Here is an 18,016-nt window from a genome sequence, read left to right on the forward strand (position 1 = left end):
CGATGAAGTGAGTATCTCCGTAAGAGCCACCGCGTTTTCAGCCCTGGACGCCCATATGTTCCGTCTGTGCACTTGGTCAGGCCCTGGGAATTTTTCCACCTTAATTTGCTTCAAGTCTGAAAATTCCTCCTACCTCGTAATATGCATATGATCCAAGAACTCACTACTTATTCGCTCGTTTCTCTGGCATCCCTGATGTTCTCCGTTGTGAACACCGAGGAGAAACAGACATTAAAAATCTCAGCCATCTCCCGCAGCTCCACACATAGGCGGCCCTGAAGGTCTTTCCGAGGACCTGGTCTCTCCATCGTCACCCTTGTACTGTTAATATAACTGAAGATCCGCTTGGTATTATCTTTAAACCTGCCTGTCAAATCCACCTCATGCCTTGTTCTTGCCCCACTGATGTTCCTCTTCAACATGGTCTTAAACTTTTTTTTATATTCGTCGAGGGATTAATCTGTATCCAGCCTCCAAAAGGCGATGAACGCTTCCTTCCTTCTCCTGAGCAGAGACTGGTTACCCCTCGTCAGCCAGGTTCCCTGACCTTGGTACATTTGTCCTTCACCCTGTCAGGAACATGCCGCACTAGACCACTGATAGGACCCTTTTAAAAGCCTCCACTTAACAACTGTTGCTTTGCTTTCAAATAGAGTCACATTGTCAACCCCAGCTAGATCTTGCCTAATGCCCTCAGTGTTGGCCTTGCTCCAGTTCAGGACATTAGACTGTGATTAGGGATGTGCCTGCAGTTACAAGGTTTGAATGGATGAAGGGAAGTCACTGTTCATGAACCTGTTGGTGTCGGGACTTCAGGCTTCTTTACATCCTGCCCGATGGTAGCTGCGAGAAGACGGTGGGGGTATTGGATAACGGACGTTGCCTTCTTGAAGCAGTACCTCCTTCAGATACTACCGATGGTGAGGAGGGATGTGCCCGTGATGTATTGTGCGGAGTCAATCACTCTTTGCAGTACTCACGTTCGTGAACAGTTGAAATGCCGTCCCAGACCTAATGGAATCGGCCTGGACACTTCCAGTAGTGCAACTGTAATAAGTTTGTTCGACAGTTCGGTGATAAGCTGAACCTCGCAGACCTCCTAAGTAAGTAAATTGGCGGCCGCGCCTTCCTTGTGATTGCATTTAAGTGCAGAGATGTTGTTGTTGAAGGTGGAGGTACGTACCAGTTACCCACACACACCCGGCCCCGACAACCCTCCCAAATTCCATCTGGATGACCTGTCATTGCAGCAGAACACCACAAAGTGGTACTGTTGTCCACAATGTACAAACCATCACTGGTTGGGGGTGTCATCGAGTCAACCACCGCGGACACAGGCCCTTCGATCCAACTGTCGATGCCGACCAAGATGCCTCATACCAACGTGTCCTATTTGCCAGCATTAAGCCAAATACCTTCAAAACCTTTGCATTCTCTATACTTGTACAGCAGTACTTTAAAGTTTCTATTGGTAAATCGGTTTATCGTTGTCACCTGTACCGAGGTACAGTGAAAAACCTGTCTTGCGTTCTGTCCGTACAGGGCAATTCATTACACAGTTCATTGAGGCAGTACGCGCCAAAACAATAATAGAATGAAGAATAAAATGTTACAGTAACAGTGAAAGTGTATTGCAGGCATACAATAAGGTGCAAAGGCCAAAACGAAAGCAGATTGTGAAGTCAAGAGTTATTTTATCGTACTAGAGGACAGTTCAATAGTATCAGATCAGCGGGACAGAAGCTGTCCTTGAACCTGGTGTACGTGCTTTTCTGATTTTGTGTCTTCTGCTCGATGGGAAGGAGGAGGAGATTGAATGTCCAAGGTGGGGGGATCTGTTGGATGTCAGCTGCTTTACCGAAGCAGCGAGAAGTGTAGACAGAGTCCACGCAGGGGAGGCTGGCTTCCGGGATATGCAGAGCTGTGTCCACAACTCCCTGCAATTTCTTGAGGCTCGGGCAGAGGAGTTGAAATTCCGAGCCGTGATGCATTCAGATAGGGTGCTTTTTATTGTGCATGGATAAAAATTGGTGAGTGTCAAAGAGGATATGCCAAGTTTCTTTATCCTCCAGAGGAGGTAGACGTTTTGGTGAGCTTTTCAGGCCGTGGCGTACACTCTGATGGAACAGCATAGGCATCTGGGGATATTATCTCCAAGGAACTTGAAGCTCTTAACCATCTCGCCTTCACCTTTAATGTCAAAAGGTGCATGTACACCGCCGACTTGCCTGAAGTCAATGGCACACACTTTCGGCTCGATGACGTTGAGGGAAAGGTTGTTGTCAGGAGTGTAGACAGACTGTGAGGAAGGATTGGCAGTTGAAATAGCAAAGTTTCAGTCAGTGGAATAGGCTAAAGTGTGTCGACTTTAATTCGAGATGTATCTGGAATAAGTATGATCAACACAGAGCATGGGTAAGTAAGTTTAACTCAAACGTGGTTGCCATTACAGAGACTTAGCTATCGCAAGGGCTGGAAGGGCTGCTGGATACTCAGGGGTTCAGATGTTTGAAAAGGGACATGGGTGGAGGTAAAAGAGGTGGGGCAATGGCTTTTATAATCAGGGGCGGTGTCACAGCTGTAGACAGGGAGGATATCCGAGAGGAATCGTCCACTGGGTCAGTATGAGTGGAGGTCAGAAACAGGAAGGGTGCAATCAATCTATGCAGACACCCAAATAGCAGCGGAGACGCTAAGAAGCAGATCGGGAGGCATATTCTGGAGAGGTGCAAAAATAACAGGGTTGTTGTCATGGGTGATTTCAACTTCCCTAATATTGATTAGCAATTCCTTACCCTAAAGGGAATAGATGGGACGGAGTTTGTTATCTGTGTACAGGAAGAATTCCTGACACAGTACGTGGACAGGGCGACGAGAAGAGAGTCCATTTTGGACCTGGTAAGAGGCAATGAGCCTAATCAGGTTGCTAATATCTCGGTGGGAGAACATTTTTGACAAAATGACCAGAACTCCTTGACTTGAACTTGGGAGCGTAAATTGAGGACAGATGTCCTTGGGGAAGTGCACAGCGGAAATGTGTATGCTGTTTAAGGAATACTTTCATGGGTTCTGGATTGCTTTTTCCCATTGAAGCAAAGTAAGGATGGCAGAGTGAAGAAACCGTGGTTGACAGGAGACGTAGAATGTCTTGTCAGGACGAAGAAATAAGCTTGCCGGAGGTTCAGAAAGTATGGATCAGCCATGGCTCTGTAGAGTTACCAGGTCGACAAGATGGAGCTTAAGAATGAAAGTAGGAGCGAAAAGGGAGCATGTGAATTCCTTGATGAGCAGGACCACGGTAAGCCCCAAGGTGTTATAAACTTATGTGATGAATAAGAGGATGGCGGGAGTGTGAGTAAGACCGATCAGGGATGCAATAGGAAAAATATCCCTGGAGTCGGAAGAAGCAGTGGAGGTCCTTCATGAATACCCTGCTTTAGTATTCACCAGAGAGAGCTCGAGAAAGCAGAGGGTTGTGGTGGAGGGAATGCATTCGGAGTGGAGGGATGTGACTAGCAGTGTCTCACCTGGATGAGGGGGTCGAAGGGTGGGTTGGCAAATTTGCAGACGACACAATGTTTGATGGTATTGCGGAAAGTGTGGAGGACTGTCGAAGATTGCAGGAGTCATTGATAGAATACAAATCTGGGCAGAGAAGTGGCAGATGGAGTTCAATTCGGAGAAGTATGAGGTGGTACACTTTGGACGGACAAACTCCAAGGCGGAGTACAAAGTTAATGGCAGGTTCCTGGGTAGTTGGGAGGAGTAGAGGGATCTGGGCGTTCAAATCTACAGATCCCTGATAATTGCCGCATAAGTGGAGATGGTAGTTAAGAAAGCGTATGGGATTTTCGCATTCATAAGTCGTGGGAACGAGTTTAAGAGCCGCGAGGTCATGATGCAGCTCTACAAAACTCTGGATAGACCACACTTAGAGTACTGTGCCCAGTTCTGGTCGCCTTATTACGGAAGGACGTGGAAGCGTTGGAATGAGTACAGAGGAGACTTACCAGGATGCTGCCTGTTTTAGAGAGTATGGATTATGAGGAGAGACTAAGTGAGCTAGGGTTTTACTCTTTGGAGAGAAGAAGGTTGAGAGGGGACATGATGGAGGTGTACAAAATGTTAAGAGGAATAGATTAAGTAGACAGACAGCGCCTCTCTCCAGGGCACCAATACCCACTACAAGAGGGCATGATTTTAAAGTAATGGGTGGGAAGTTCAAGGGAAATATCAGAGGGAGGTTTCTTACCCAGAGAGTGGTTGGGGCATGGAATGCGCTGCCTGGGGCGGTGGTGGAGACAGGTACTTTGGTCAAATTCAAGATATGTTAGATAAGCATATGCAGGAATTTAAAATAGAAGGATATGTGGGAGGAAGAGGTTAGATAGGCGAGGTTTAAAGGTCGGCAGAATATTGTGGGCCGAAGGGCCTGTATTGTACTCTACTTTTTCTGATTGTATGATACTATGATTTAGATCTTGACGTTTGAGTGGATGGAGTACGACAGTCTGATCTGCCAGTGCATGTCACGAGAGGGAAGAAGATGTACTCGAACTTTTCAAAAACATTATGATAGATCAGTCACCGGGGCCGGTGGGACATATCCAAGATTATTACGGGAAGCAAGAGAAGAGATTGCTGCGCCTTTAGCGATGATCTTTGTGTCCTCACCGACCACAGGATTAGTGACAGGTGATGGGACGGTGGCAAATGTTGTTCCGTTGTTTAAGAAAGGGAGTAGGGTTTACTGGAGAAGATTCTTAGAGACAGGATTTCTGGACATTTTGAAAGGCAGAGGTTGATTAGTGACAGTCAGTTTAATCAAAGACCCCAGCCACCCCGGGAATACTCTCTTATCTCCCCCTTCCCCAACGGGCAGAAGAAACAGAAGCCGGAAAACACGTCGCACCAGACTCAGGGACAGTTCTATCCGCTATAATTAGATAGAACATAGAAGATAGAAAACCTACAGCACCATTCAGGCCCTTCGACCCACAAAGGTGTGCCGAACATTTCTTACCTGAGAATTTGCGAGGCTTACCCATAACCCTCTATTTTTCTAAGTTCCATGTCCCTATCCAAAAGTCTCTTAAATGACCCTATCATATCGGCCTCCACCATCTTTGCCGGCAGCTCATTCCACGCACTCACCACTCTCTGAGCGAAAAGCTTCCCCCTGATCTCCTATATACCTACTCCCCAGATCCTTAAACCTCTCTGGCAACCATTTAAGCCCTGGGAAAAAGCCTCTGACTATCCACACGATGAATGCGTCTCATCATCTGATACACCTCCCATCATGTCCCCCTTCATCCTCCGTCGCTCCAAGAAGAAAAGGCCGAGTTCACTCAACGTGTTTTCATAAGGCATGCTCCCAATTCTGGCAGCTCCTTGTACATCTCCTCTGCATCATTTCTCTGGCTTCCACATCCTTCTTGTAGTAAGGCGACAGAACTGAGCACAGTACTCCAAGTGGGGTCTGACGGGGGTCCTACGTAGCTGCAATATTACCTCTCGACTCCTAAATTCAATACACGATTGATGAAGGAAAAGACACCACATGCCCTCTTAACCACAGAGTCAACCAGTGCAGCCGCTTTGAGAGTTCAATGGACTCGGACCCCAAGATCCCTCTGATCCTTCACATGGCGAAGAGTCTTACCATCAATCCTATACTCTGTCATCATATCTGTCCTACCAAAATGATCCGCTTCACACTTACCTGGGTTGAACTTCATCTGCCATTTCTCAGCTCAAATTTGCATCCTATCTATGTCCCGTTGTAAACTCTGACAGCTCTCCACACTTTCCACAACACCTCCAATATTTGTGTAATCAGCATACTTACTAACCCATCCCTCCACTTCCTCATCCAGGCCATTTATAAAAATCACAAAGAGTAAGGGTCCCAGAACAGATCCCTGAGGTACACCACTGGTCACCGACCTCCATGCAGAATATGACCAGTAAAACCCACTCTTTGCCTCCTGCGGGCCAGACAGTTCGGGATCCACAAAGAAATGTCCCCTTGGATCCCATACCTCCTTACCTTATCAATAAGCCTTGCATGGGCTACCTTTATCAAATGCCTTGCTGAAAACCATATCACTACATATACCGCTCTTCCCACATCGATCTGTTTAGTCATATCCTCAAAAAAGTCAATCAGGCTCGCAGAGCAGGACCTGCCTTTGACAAAGCCGTGCTGACTATTGCTAATCATATTATACCTCTCCAAATGTTCATAAATCCTGCCTCTCAGGATCTTCCCCATCAGCTTACCAACCACTGAAACAAGGCTTACTGGTCTATAATATCCTGGGCTATCTCTACTCCCTTTCTTGAATGAGGGAACGACATCTAAACCTAAATCTTTGAACGAACCTCTCATACGTAAAAAGATAAACTCTTGAGCTCGCAATCGACCTTGTCGTGGCCCAAGCACCATATTGTCTGCCCGGACTGCACCTTCGCTGTAACAGAAACACTTTATTCTCCATTATGTTATTGTTCTATCCTTTTTGTACTATCTCAATGTACTTATGTATGGAATGATCCGTCTGTATGGCAGACAAAACCAAAGCTTTTCACTGTAACCCAGAACATGTGACAATAACAATTACCAATAACAAACCAATTATCAATCACGGAAGAGTGATTATCAATCAACCAAGCAGGACCACACGGGTAGTGATGTCTGGATTACGTAGCGTCACGTGCCAATGACAGCAGAAACAGAACGATGGTCCACACGGCCATGAAATACTGACTTGCAGCAACGTCACAGGCACAAAGAGCTAGAGAGCAATACTGCATGGATCCAGGCCCTTCTGTCCAACGAGTATATGCCGACGACGTTGACAACCCAGCTATTCCCAATGCGTTGTATTATGTAAGCAGGATTCACAAGAAAAACATAAATGAAACTCAAATTATACACAACTATACAAAATAGGGACCGGTTGCACCTGAACTGGAGGGCAAACAATATCATGGGAGGGAGATTTGTTGGTGCTACTCCGGAGTGTTTACACGTGATCGGCAAAAGGGTGGGAAGCTGAGCAGGAGACAGGCCGATGAAAGTTTGGCGGTAAATCCTGCAGTCAACGATATCAGGTTTGTCCCCAGGACAAGAGCCGGGCAGAGGGAGAGGATTGACCGCTGTATTAAACGGATTTAGTTCAATGCATGAGGCCTAAAGGGCCAGGCGGAAAAACTCAGAGTTTGTTGGCTCTGAAGACTAGGATATTATCCCCATAATGGAAACACTGCTGAAGAAGGGCCGGACTGGCAGCTCAATGTTCCAGGATACAGATGTAACAAGCGGGACAGAGGTACAGATAGGACTGGAGGGGGATACAGGTGAGTCTACAGATGCTGGAAGCTGGGGAAACATACGCGAAGTGCTGTAGGAGCTCAGCAGGTCAGGCGGCATCTCTGGAGGGATATAAACAGACGATGTTTCGGGTCAAGACCTTTCATCAGGACTGAAGGTGAAGAGGGCAGAAGGCAGAAGAAGAAGGTTGGGGAGGGGGTTGAGCACAGACTGGCAGGTGAGAGGTGAGTCCATGTGAGGGGGAAATATAGGTAGGAGGGTGTCTGGGAAGTGGAGTGAAAGGGAGTGAGGTAAGTAGCTCTTCCCTTTGTCTCTCCCCACACTCTCTCCGTCCCATCTCCCTCTCTCTCTCTCCTTTCTCTCTCTCCCACTCTCGTTCTTCCCTCTCTACCTCTTTCTACCTTTCTCTCTCTCCCTCTCTCCCCGTCCCACCCTCTCGTTATCCCCCTGTCTCTGCCCCCTGTCTCACCCCTCCATATCTCCCCCTCTCTCTCCCTTCACTACCCGTCTATATCCCCTTCACGCTCTCCCCTCCAACTCTCTCCCACCCTCTCTCTCTCCCTCTATCTCCTCCCTTTCTCACCCCGTCCCTCTCTTCTGTCCATAGCCCCTCTGTGCCCCCTTTCTCTCCCTCCCTCCCTCTCTCTCCCACTCTATCCCTATGTCTCCCCACACCTCCCGATCACCTTCACCTGTGAACCCTCTACCGCTCTTGGGAGGAGATAGGCACGGTGTGGAAGAGGGACCACGGCACCTGTTGTCTCCCGTGGCCACCTCTCCTCCCTCCCTCTCCCCCTCTTTCTCCGGCCCTCTCACTCCCCCTCTCCCTCCTCCCTCTCTCTCTCCTCTGTCACCCACCTCTGTCTCTCTCTCCCTCTCTCACCCCTGTCCCCGCCTCCCCCGAACTCCCATGTTGAACTCTGACCTCCCCCTCTCTCCTCTTCCCCCCTCCAGGGATACTGGGCTGACGTGCACGGGGTCTGAGCGGTGGCAGCGGGGACACTGTCAGTGAACACAGCGGAGTCTGCAGGGGAGGTGGAGCCGTCCCACGGATCGATTCGAGAACTGTGGGGGGTTGTGGGTGGACTGAAGGGGTGTACGGTCTTGAGGTAGGTGGGGTGAGATCGGCATGGTGAGGAAGATGGATATTCCGGTACCTGCCGTCTCCGGTGGCCATGGGAGCGACGTGAAGGAGGTCCCGTGGAGGGGGAGTGTCCCACTGTAGGGGTTGCAGTTCTCACAGCGCGTGAGGGTGTCTCGGCGGAGGTGAGGGTCCAGCAGCGTGGGACAATTACCCGCGGCAGGGGAGGGTCTCCCCGTGGGAGTTGGTGAGTGGTCTCCCGTTGTGAGGGGTTTCACTGTGTTTGAAGGGTGGGGGAGGATCCCGCAGCGTGGGCGTGTGTCCAGTGGTGGGGTGAGGGTCCCGAAGTGGGCTGAAGGGTTTTCCGTTGGGTGAGGAGTCTTCCGTTGGGTGAGGGGTAAGGGTCTTCCGTTGAGTGAGGATCACTTGTTGAGTGAGGGTCTTCCTGTGGGTGAGGGTTGAAAGGTCTACCGTTGGGTGAAGGTTCTCCCGTTGCGGGTCTCCCAATGTGTGAGGGGTGGGGCCTCGCAGGACAGACAAACAGTGGAGTCTGAGTCTTGGGGGAGCGTGGGCCTCACCGCCACCCCAGAGGTGCCGAAATAAACAGGAGCGTGTGAGGAACACCGGCTTCAGGACCTTCTCTTCTGGTCGGGGATCGGGGGGAAGTCCTCGGGGGCGAAATCCCAGTGACCAACCCCACGGCGTCCCAGTTCCAAACCCATTCGGTCCTCACACCCCATCTCCCGGAACTTCACACACCATCCCTCCCCTAGACCGCTCCCCATCTCCGTCACACCCTCCCTCCCGTACACCATTCCAAGTCTCCGCCACCCCCTCCCTCCCCTACACTCTCCCCAACTCCGCCACTCCTCTCTTCCCAACACCCTCCCCATCTCCGTCACCCCCACTCTCCCCTGCACCCCTCTCGGACTCTGTTAACCCCTCCTCCCGTACACCCCTCCCGGACTCCGTCACCTGATCCTTCCGCCACACCCATCCCCGTCTATGTCAACCGTCCTTCCCCAACACCCCTCTCTAGTTCCCTAACCCCTACCTCCCCTGCACCCCTCCCCGTCTCGGTCACCCCTCCCTCCCCTTCATTCCTGCCAGTCTCTGTGACTCCTTCCCTCCTTTACTCCCCTCCCATTTTCCGTCACCCCGTCCCCCTCTACGCCCCTCGTCGTCTCCGTCACACCCACCCTTCGCATCGCTGGAATCAGCCCCAATTTGTGCGCAACACTCCCGCCTGATGTTGTTCTCCCGCAAACACAGGCGCTCCTGATTTGTGGCCAAAACTGACACCCAGTTGTGGTCCGCCGCATTGACAGTGAGAACAAGGAAAGCGCAGAGGAAACGCAGAACAGCACATTACAGAAGAAAGCGCTTTGGCCAACAATGTCTGTGCTGACACGGTTTGAATTAAACTAAACCCCTTCTGCCTGCATAATGTCCGTCTCCCTCCATTCCCTGCAATTCCACGTTTCTATCTAAGAACCTCATAAATCCCTCAATCATCGCTGTCTCCAGCCCACCCCTGGCAGCACATTGTAGGCACTTACAGCTCTCGGTGTAAAAAGAAATTGCCCTGCACTCCTACTTTGAACTTTCCTTCTCTCACCTTAAATGCACGCCCTCTGGTATTGGACGGTTCTGGTTGGGCCTTTTCTGGTTGGCTGCCGGTGACCAGTGGTGTGGGGTCCGCTGCTTTCCAAGGTATATGTTAATATCTGGATGACGGAGCTGATAGTTTTGTGGCCAAGGTTGCGGATGATACACAGATATGTGGAGGGGCAGGGAGTGTTGAGGGGGCAGGGTGTCTGCAGAAGGACTTGTACAGTTTGGGAGAATGGGCCAATGAGTGGCAGATGAAATACAGCGGAGGGAAGTGTACGGTCATGCATGTTGGTAGAAGGAATAAAAGTGTCGACTAATATCTAAACCGGGAGCGAATTCAGAAATCGGAGGTGGAAAGGAAATTGGGAGTTCCAGTGCGGGATTCCCTGAAGTTTAACTTGCAGGTTGAGTCAGTGATGAGGAAGGCAAATGCAATGTTAGCATTCTTATCGAGAGGACCAGAATATAAAAACAAGGATGTAATGCTCAGGCTTTATAAGGCGTTGTTCAGACCACATTTGGTGAACTGTGAGCAGTTCTGAACCCCATATCAAAGGGAGCATGTGCTGGCGTTGGAGAGGTTCCAGAGGAGGTTCACGAGAACGATCCCGGTGATGAAAGAGTTACCGTACGTGCCTTTGGGCATGTAATCCCTGGAGTTTAGAAGGATGAGGGGGGATCTCATTGAAACTTACCGAATATTGGAAGGCCTGGATAGTGGACATGGAAAAGATGTTTCCATCAGTGGGAGAGTCTAGAACCACAGGGCACAGCCTCAGAATAGAAGGGACGGCCATTCAGAACTGACATGAGGTTGAATTTCTTCAGCCAGCGGTCGGTGAATCTGTGGGATTCGTTGCCACAGACGGCTGTGGAGGCCAAGTAATTGGATGTGTTTAAAGCGGCGGTTGATGGGTTTTTGATCAGTCAGGTCGTCAAAGGTTACGGGGAGAAGGCCGGAGAGCGGGTTTGAGAGGGAGAAATGAATCAGTCATGTTTGAATGGGGGAGCAGATTCGTTGGGCTTAATGGCCTAATTCTGCTGATATGTCTTATGGTCTTCTGCACCGTCCACAAATATAGCGATCGTTGTGTCGTCCGCTAACTTACCGACCCACCCATCCAGGACATTTCTATACATCACAGACAGCGGGATCCCGGTACGGATCCCTGCAGGACACCACCGGTAACCGGCCTCCTGCCAGAATAAGTCTCATCGAACACCACCCTTTGTCTCCGATGGATAAACCCATTCTGAGCCCAAATGGCCAAGTCACTGTGGATCCCACTCACCTCAACCTTCTTAATCAGCCTCCCATGAGGGACCTAGTCAAACACCTCACTGATGTCCATGTAGACAATACCCACAGCTCTACCTTCATCCATCACCCTCCTCACCTCCTCGAAAAGCTCAGTCACGTTAGAGAGGCACGGCTTGCCCCGCACTAAACTGTCCCTGATTCGGCCGTGGTTTTCCAAATGCTGATCAATCCCATCCGCGAAGATCCTCTCCAGTAACTTCCCCAACACTGACGTGAGACTCACCGGTCCATAGTTTCCAGGATTATCCTTGTTTCTCTTCTTGAATAACGGAACAACATTATCTACTCGCCAGTCGTCCGGGACCTCGCCTGTGTCCAGAGAGGACACGAAGATCTTGATCAAGGCCCCAGCAATCTCAGCTCTTGGCTCTCTCAACAAGCTGGGGTATATCCCATCTAGTCCTAGAGATTTTTCCATCTTAATGCTCTCTGAAAGACCCAACACCCTCCTCCTTCATCTCGAAATGCCCCAGCATATTAGTATGCTCCACACCGATCTCCCCATCCTCCACATCCTTCTCCTTGGGAAATACTCATTGAAACCTCACTCAACCCCTCCGCCTCCAAGCACACGTTCCCTCCTTTATGACCCTCGGACCACTCAAGGATAGAGTCACAGAACACTACAGTACAGAAACAAGCCCTTCGGCCCATCTAGTCCAAACCAAATTGGTTCTCTGCCTAGTTCGATCTACCTGCACCTGAAACATATCCCTCCAAACCCCTCCGATCCATGTACCTATCCAAACTTCTCTTAAATGTTATATTTAATCCCTTATCCATCACTTTCACTGGCAGCTCGTTCCACACTCGCAGCACCCTCTGAGTGAAGTAGTTCCCCCTCAGATTCCCATTAAATATTTCACCTTTCACCCTAAACCTAAATCTAGTTCTGTGCTCACACAAGCAAAGGGAGAAAAACCTGCGTGTATTCATCCCATCTATACCCCTCAATTTTGTATACCTCCATAGGATCTCCCCTCATTCCCCTGCGCTCCACGGAATAAAGTTCGCACCTATTCAACCCCTCCCTGCAACTCGGTCCTCATGTCCCGGCAACATCCGTGTAATTTTTCTGTCACTCTTGAAAGCTTATTGATATCTTTCCTTTAGGTAGGTGACCAGACCTGCATAAAATACTCTAAATTCAGCCTTACATTGTCTAGTACAACTTCAACATGACATCCCAACTCCTGCACTCAGTGCCCTGATTGATGAACGTCAATGTGCCAGAAGCTCTCTTTACGACCCTATCTGCCTGTGATGCCTTTACTGGAGTGTATGGATCTGTATTCCCAGGTCCCTTTGTTCTATCACACACCTCAGTGCCCTACCACTCACTGTGTATGTCTGACCACGGCTTGTCCTCCCAAAGTGCATCACCTCACACTTGTCTGCATTGAATACCATCTGACGTTCTTCAGCCCATTTTCTCAGCTATTCCAGATTACTTTGCAAGCTTTGATAGCCTTCCTCGCTATCCACTACGCCCCCACTCTTGGTGTCATCCGTAAATCTGCTGATCCAGTTTACCACATTGTCATCAAAATCAGTAATATAGATGATAAACAACAGCGGACCCAGCACCGATCCCTGCGGCACACCACTAGTCACAGGCCTCCAGTCAGAGAGAGAACAATCTGTTACCACTGTCTGGCTTCTCCCTCTTGACTACTTCATCCTGAATGACAAGTGACTTAACCTTATGAAGCCGCATCCCATGTGGGACTTTGTCAAAGGCCTTTCTGAAGTCCATGTGGACAACATCCACCACCTTTCCCTCATCGACCTTCCTGGTAGCCTCGTCGAAGAACTCTGTAAGATTGGTCGAACATGACCTACCAACAACAAAACAAAGGTGACTATCCCTAATCAGGCCCTGGATATCCAAATACTTATATATCCTGTCCCTCATAAAGACTTTCTAATAAATTACCCACATCTGACGTCAGTCTGACCGGCCTATAATTACCTGGCTTATTCTTCGAGCCTTTCTTGAACAACGGAACAACACTAGCCATCCTCCAGTCCTCCGGCAACTCACTTGTGGATAAAGATGTTCTACGTGACTCTGCCAGGGCCCCTGCAAATGTTTCTGCACTAGACTCCCACAAGGTCCGAGGGGATCACCTAGTCAGGACCTGAACATTTATCCACCTTCATTCACATCCAAACAGCGAGCAAATCCCCTTCCGTAATCCGGATACGTTCCGTGACCTCACTACTCTTTTGTTCTCTAGCCTCTGTGTCTGTATCCAGAGTAAACATTTGAGATCTCATCCATGTCTTTTGGCTTCATACGGTTATAACCGTGCTGATCTTCAAGAGGACAGATTGTGTCCTTTTCTAACCTTTTGATCTGAATAGAAGCCCTTGCGATTCTCTTTCACCTTGTCTGTCAGACCAATGTCGTGTCCTCCTTTTGCTCCCTTGATTTCTCCCTAAAGTGATCTCTTACATTTCTTATGCTCCTGAAGTACCTCATTCCATCTTAGCTACCTATACCTGATATGCACTGTCTCCCCTTTCTCGACAGGGCCCCAATATCCCTCGATAACCAAGGTTCCTTGAACAAGTTAACCTTGTATTTTTTTGTAACGGGAACATACAGATTCTGTACTCTGAATATTTCACTTTTGAAGGTCTCCCACATACCAAGAATTGTTGCTGGAAAACTGGTCCTACCCTCTCCCTGGTTTTTCCTCTTTCTTTTGACGTGTGTATAGAATACCTTGGGATTCTCTTTAATCAACGTGCCAAGGACTTTTAATGGACCCTCCTGGCTCTACTAATTCCTTTCTGTAGATCTTCTCTAGTTTCTTTATAATCCTCGAGGACTTTGATTTTAGCTTCCTGAAACTTCCATCGAATACAGAACATAGCAGACTACAACACAGTACATGTCCTCCGGCCCCAATGTTTTGCCGACATTTATCCTGTTCTAATATCTATCCAACCCTTCCATCCCACATAAACGCCCATTTATATCTCATTCAAGTGTCTATCTAAGAGTCCCTTAAAAGTCCTTAATGCATCTGTCCAAACAAACTCACCAGGAAATGTGTTCCACGCACCCACCACTCTCTGTGTAAAACCTTCCTCCTGACATCCCCCTTCTACCTTCCTCCTATCACTGTAAAACTATGTCCCCTTGTATTAGCCATTGTTGCCCTGGGAAAAGGTCTCTGGCTGTCCACTCGATCTATTCCTCTTGTACACCTTTATCAGATCACCTCTAATCTTCCTTCCCTCCAAAGAAAATAGCCCTAGCTCACTCAAACTATCCTCATAAGGCATGCACTCCAATCCAGGGAACATCCTGGTATATTTCCTCTGCATCTTTTGTAAAGTACACACATCCTTCCTGTAATGAGGCAACCAGAACTGAACAAAATACTCCGAAGTGTGGTCTAAGCAGAATTCTATAGAGCTGCAACATTACATCGCAGCTCTTGATCTCAACCCCCGACTAATGAAGGCCAACACAACATATGCCTTCTCAACAACTCTATCGACCTGCCCGGAAACCTTGAGTGATCTGTGGACGTTGACCCCAAATCCCTCTGTTCGTTCACACTGCTATGAGTCCTGCCTTTAACCTTATATTTTGCCTTCGAATTCAATCTCCCGAAGTCTATCACTTCACACTTATCCGGCCACTTCTCAGCGCAGCTCTTTATTCTATCAATATTCTGTATCAAACTGCAGCAACTTGGTACACTATACACAACACCACTAACGTCTGTATCATCAGAAAATTTACTAACTTACCCTTCCACATTCTCGGCCACGTCAAATTTTAAATCACAAAGAGCAGGAGTCGCAGAACAAATCCTTGTGTAACACCACTGGTCACCGCCTACGAGGCAGAACACGATCCATCTATCAGCAGACTCTGTCTTCTGAGGGCGAGATAATTCCAAATCTACACAGCCAAGGTGCCCTGGATCCTATGCCTCCTAACTTACTGAATAAGCCTTCCATGAGGAAGCTTATCAAACGCCTCACAAAAATCCATGCCCACCACATTCACTGCTGTACGTCGACTGGAGAATTGGTGTTTCAGGAGATTTGGTATGTCATCAAAGGGTCTGGATCATTTATATAGATGAACGAGGATGCATTCTGAATCTTTTCTGGTTCGGAGGCTCCAATGCACAGGATTAAAAGAGGCTGCAGAAGGGTTGAGGAGTCAGCCAGCTCCATCACCGGAATAACAACATCAAACCCCACCATCGAGGACATCTTCAAGAGGCGGTGCCTAAAGAATGCGGCATCCATCACTGAGGAGCCTCACCGTCCGAGAAATTGAGTTTTCCTTACCACCATCAGGGACTATGTAGACCCTCAGCGAACGATGCAGGAACGGCTTCTTCCCCGAGACCATCAGATTTCTGAACGGTCCATGAACACTACGGGATTATTTTGTTTTATATATTTATTTAATAGTTTCTCGCAGTTTTATGCCTTTTCACTGTTCTGAAGTGGCAAAACAACACATTTCGCGGCATATAAAACGGTGATAATTAAATTGATTCTGATTGTGAAGATGCGTGCGATCCACCGTGACTTGGCCGCTCGGATTCGGAATTGGTTTGCCCATAGTATACAGTGGGTGTGCTCGATGGGACAGATTCTGGTTGCAGTTTTGTGACTATTGGTTTTCCCCAGGGACCGTACTGGCACATCTTCTGTTTGTGATTTTTGAAAACTACCTGAATGAAAATGTGAATGGGTGAGTTAGAAAGTTCGCAGACGATATAAAGATTAGTGCAGTTTTGAATTCTTTGGAGGATTAACAAAGGGTACATTGGGATACAGGCCAGTTGCAGATATGGACAGGGAATTGTCAGATGGAGTTTAATACGGCACCATTGGCGGTATTACACTTTTGGAGAACAAATGGAAAGTGACTGTACACTGCTGATAGCAAGTTCCTCAGCAGAGTTGAGGGACAGAAGGATCTTGTGGTGGATATCCATGGCTCTCTGGAAGTGGCTGCACAGGTTGATAGGTCAGCAAATAAGGCATATCGCATTATTGCCTCAATAACTCAAGGCACTGAATAGAAGAGACGGCAAGAAATCTCACTGCTGAATGAAACTCTAGTCTGGCCGCATCTGGAGTATTACATTCAGTTCTCATCGCCCCGTTTCAGGAGGGATCTGGAATGTTTGAAGACGGTGCCAAAGTTCAGGATACTGCTTGGATGAGAGGGAAAGTGCTGTTGCGAGAAGTTGGACAAACTTGGGTTGTTTTATCTGGAGTGTCGGAGGTTGAGGGGAGAACCGATAACAGTTCATGAGTAGACAGACGGTATCTTTTTCCCAGGGAGAAATGTCTTATACCAAAGTAAATACGTTTTTGGTTAAGGCGGCAAATTCGAAGGAGATGAGTGTCGCAGGTTTTTTTTTACATAAAATGTGCTTGGTGTCTGGATTGCTCTGTCAGATATGGCGGTGTGAGGGTACCACGACTGGGGCACATGGATGAACAGAGAATGGAGGGTTACGGACGTTGTGTAGGCAGAGAAGATGAGTTTAGTTTAGAATTTAAATTCTTGTTTAATTAGTGAGGCACAACGAATTGGGCCGAAGGGACTCTTCCTGTGCCTTACATTGTTTTCTAACCCAGATCTCTGGATCTGTGAATTCAAAACTCAAACAGTGTAAAATAATTCTGCCGAGAAGAACCGACTTCAGATAATTCAAAGTCAAAGTCAAGCTCGAGATTATTGTCAGAAGCACAAGTACACGAACGCACAGGTGCGAAGATAAACGTACTTGCAGGCACATCGCGTTATAGAAGCAGCATTCTCAAGTAAAACAAATTAAATATGAATTTAACAGTTCTTTCAAGGGAAAAAAACTCATTTAGAACGAAATAAAGTCACAGATTTGAAACGATATTCCTTCCAGTTCACAATTCCCGGCCCGATTCTGCCTGTTTCCCTCCATTGTGTTTCGAGTGGGAAGGATGGAGTTGGGTCAGGCGGGGGAGAGGCGTAGATTTCTCAGCTTCGTTCCGCGCTGAGCACATCTCACAATCAGAGTGAGGGGAGATTTTACCATCTCCTTCAGCTGCTCCCTGAACTTAGTCTAGGTGACGGCATAAAGAGCCGTGTTCGTGCAGCAGTTCAGGAGCTGCAGCATGAAGCTCAGTTGAATTATGGCAGGAGGCGGAGGCACAGCCGCATCAATGTAACTCAGTCGGAGCCAAAGAGAATTAACCGTAAAAAGCGCCCACAACGGCATGAAATTCCACGACACAACCAACTAAAATGAGAGATTTCCTGCGGCTCTCCATCTGCGGGTCTCTGGAACTCTCCCCACTACTGTGACCCCGGAGTCCCCTGCTGGCTCTGCTCGACACTAAAACATGTCTGATGGTCAAAGCATTGAGCAGGAGAATGACGACAAATGGGATCGCAGGAGTGAGGATGTAATGGAGGAACTCGACTGTGCTCCATACCACTGAGTACAGAACACCGCTTCTTTCCCAGCAGAACCAAGGAACAAAATTAAACACGTAGTCTCCTGAGAGCATGAAATACCAGAAAATGTTCTTTAAACAGCTGAGCACGGTCACCGTCCCCAGAACCACAGCCGCCGTTCTCTGGGTACAATATTTCACTTTCAGCTTCTAACAACGAATGGCCACC

The sequence above is a fragment of the Pristis pectinata genome, chromosome 18 (assembly GCF_009764475.1).
Source record: "Pristis pectinata isolate sPriPec2 chromosome 18, sPriPec2.1.pri, whole genome shotgun sequence".
In the NCBI taxonomy this organism is placed as follows: domain Eukaryota; kingdom Metazoa; phylum Chordata; class Chondrichthyes; order Rhinopristiformes; family Pristidae; genus Pristis; species Pristis pectinata.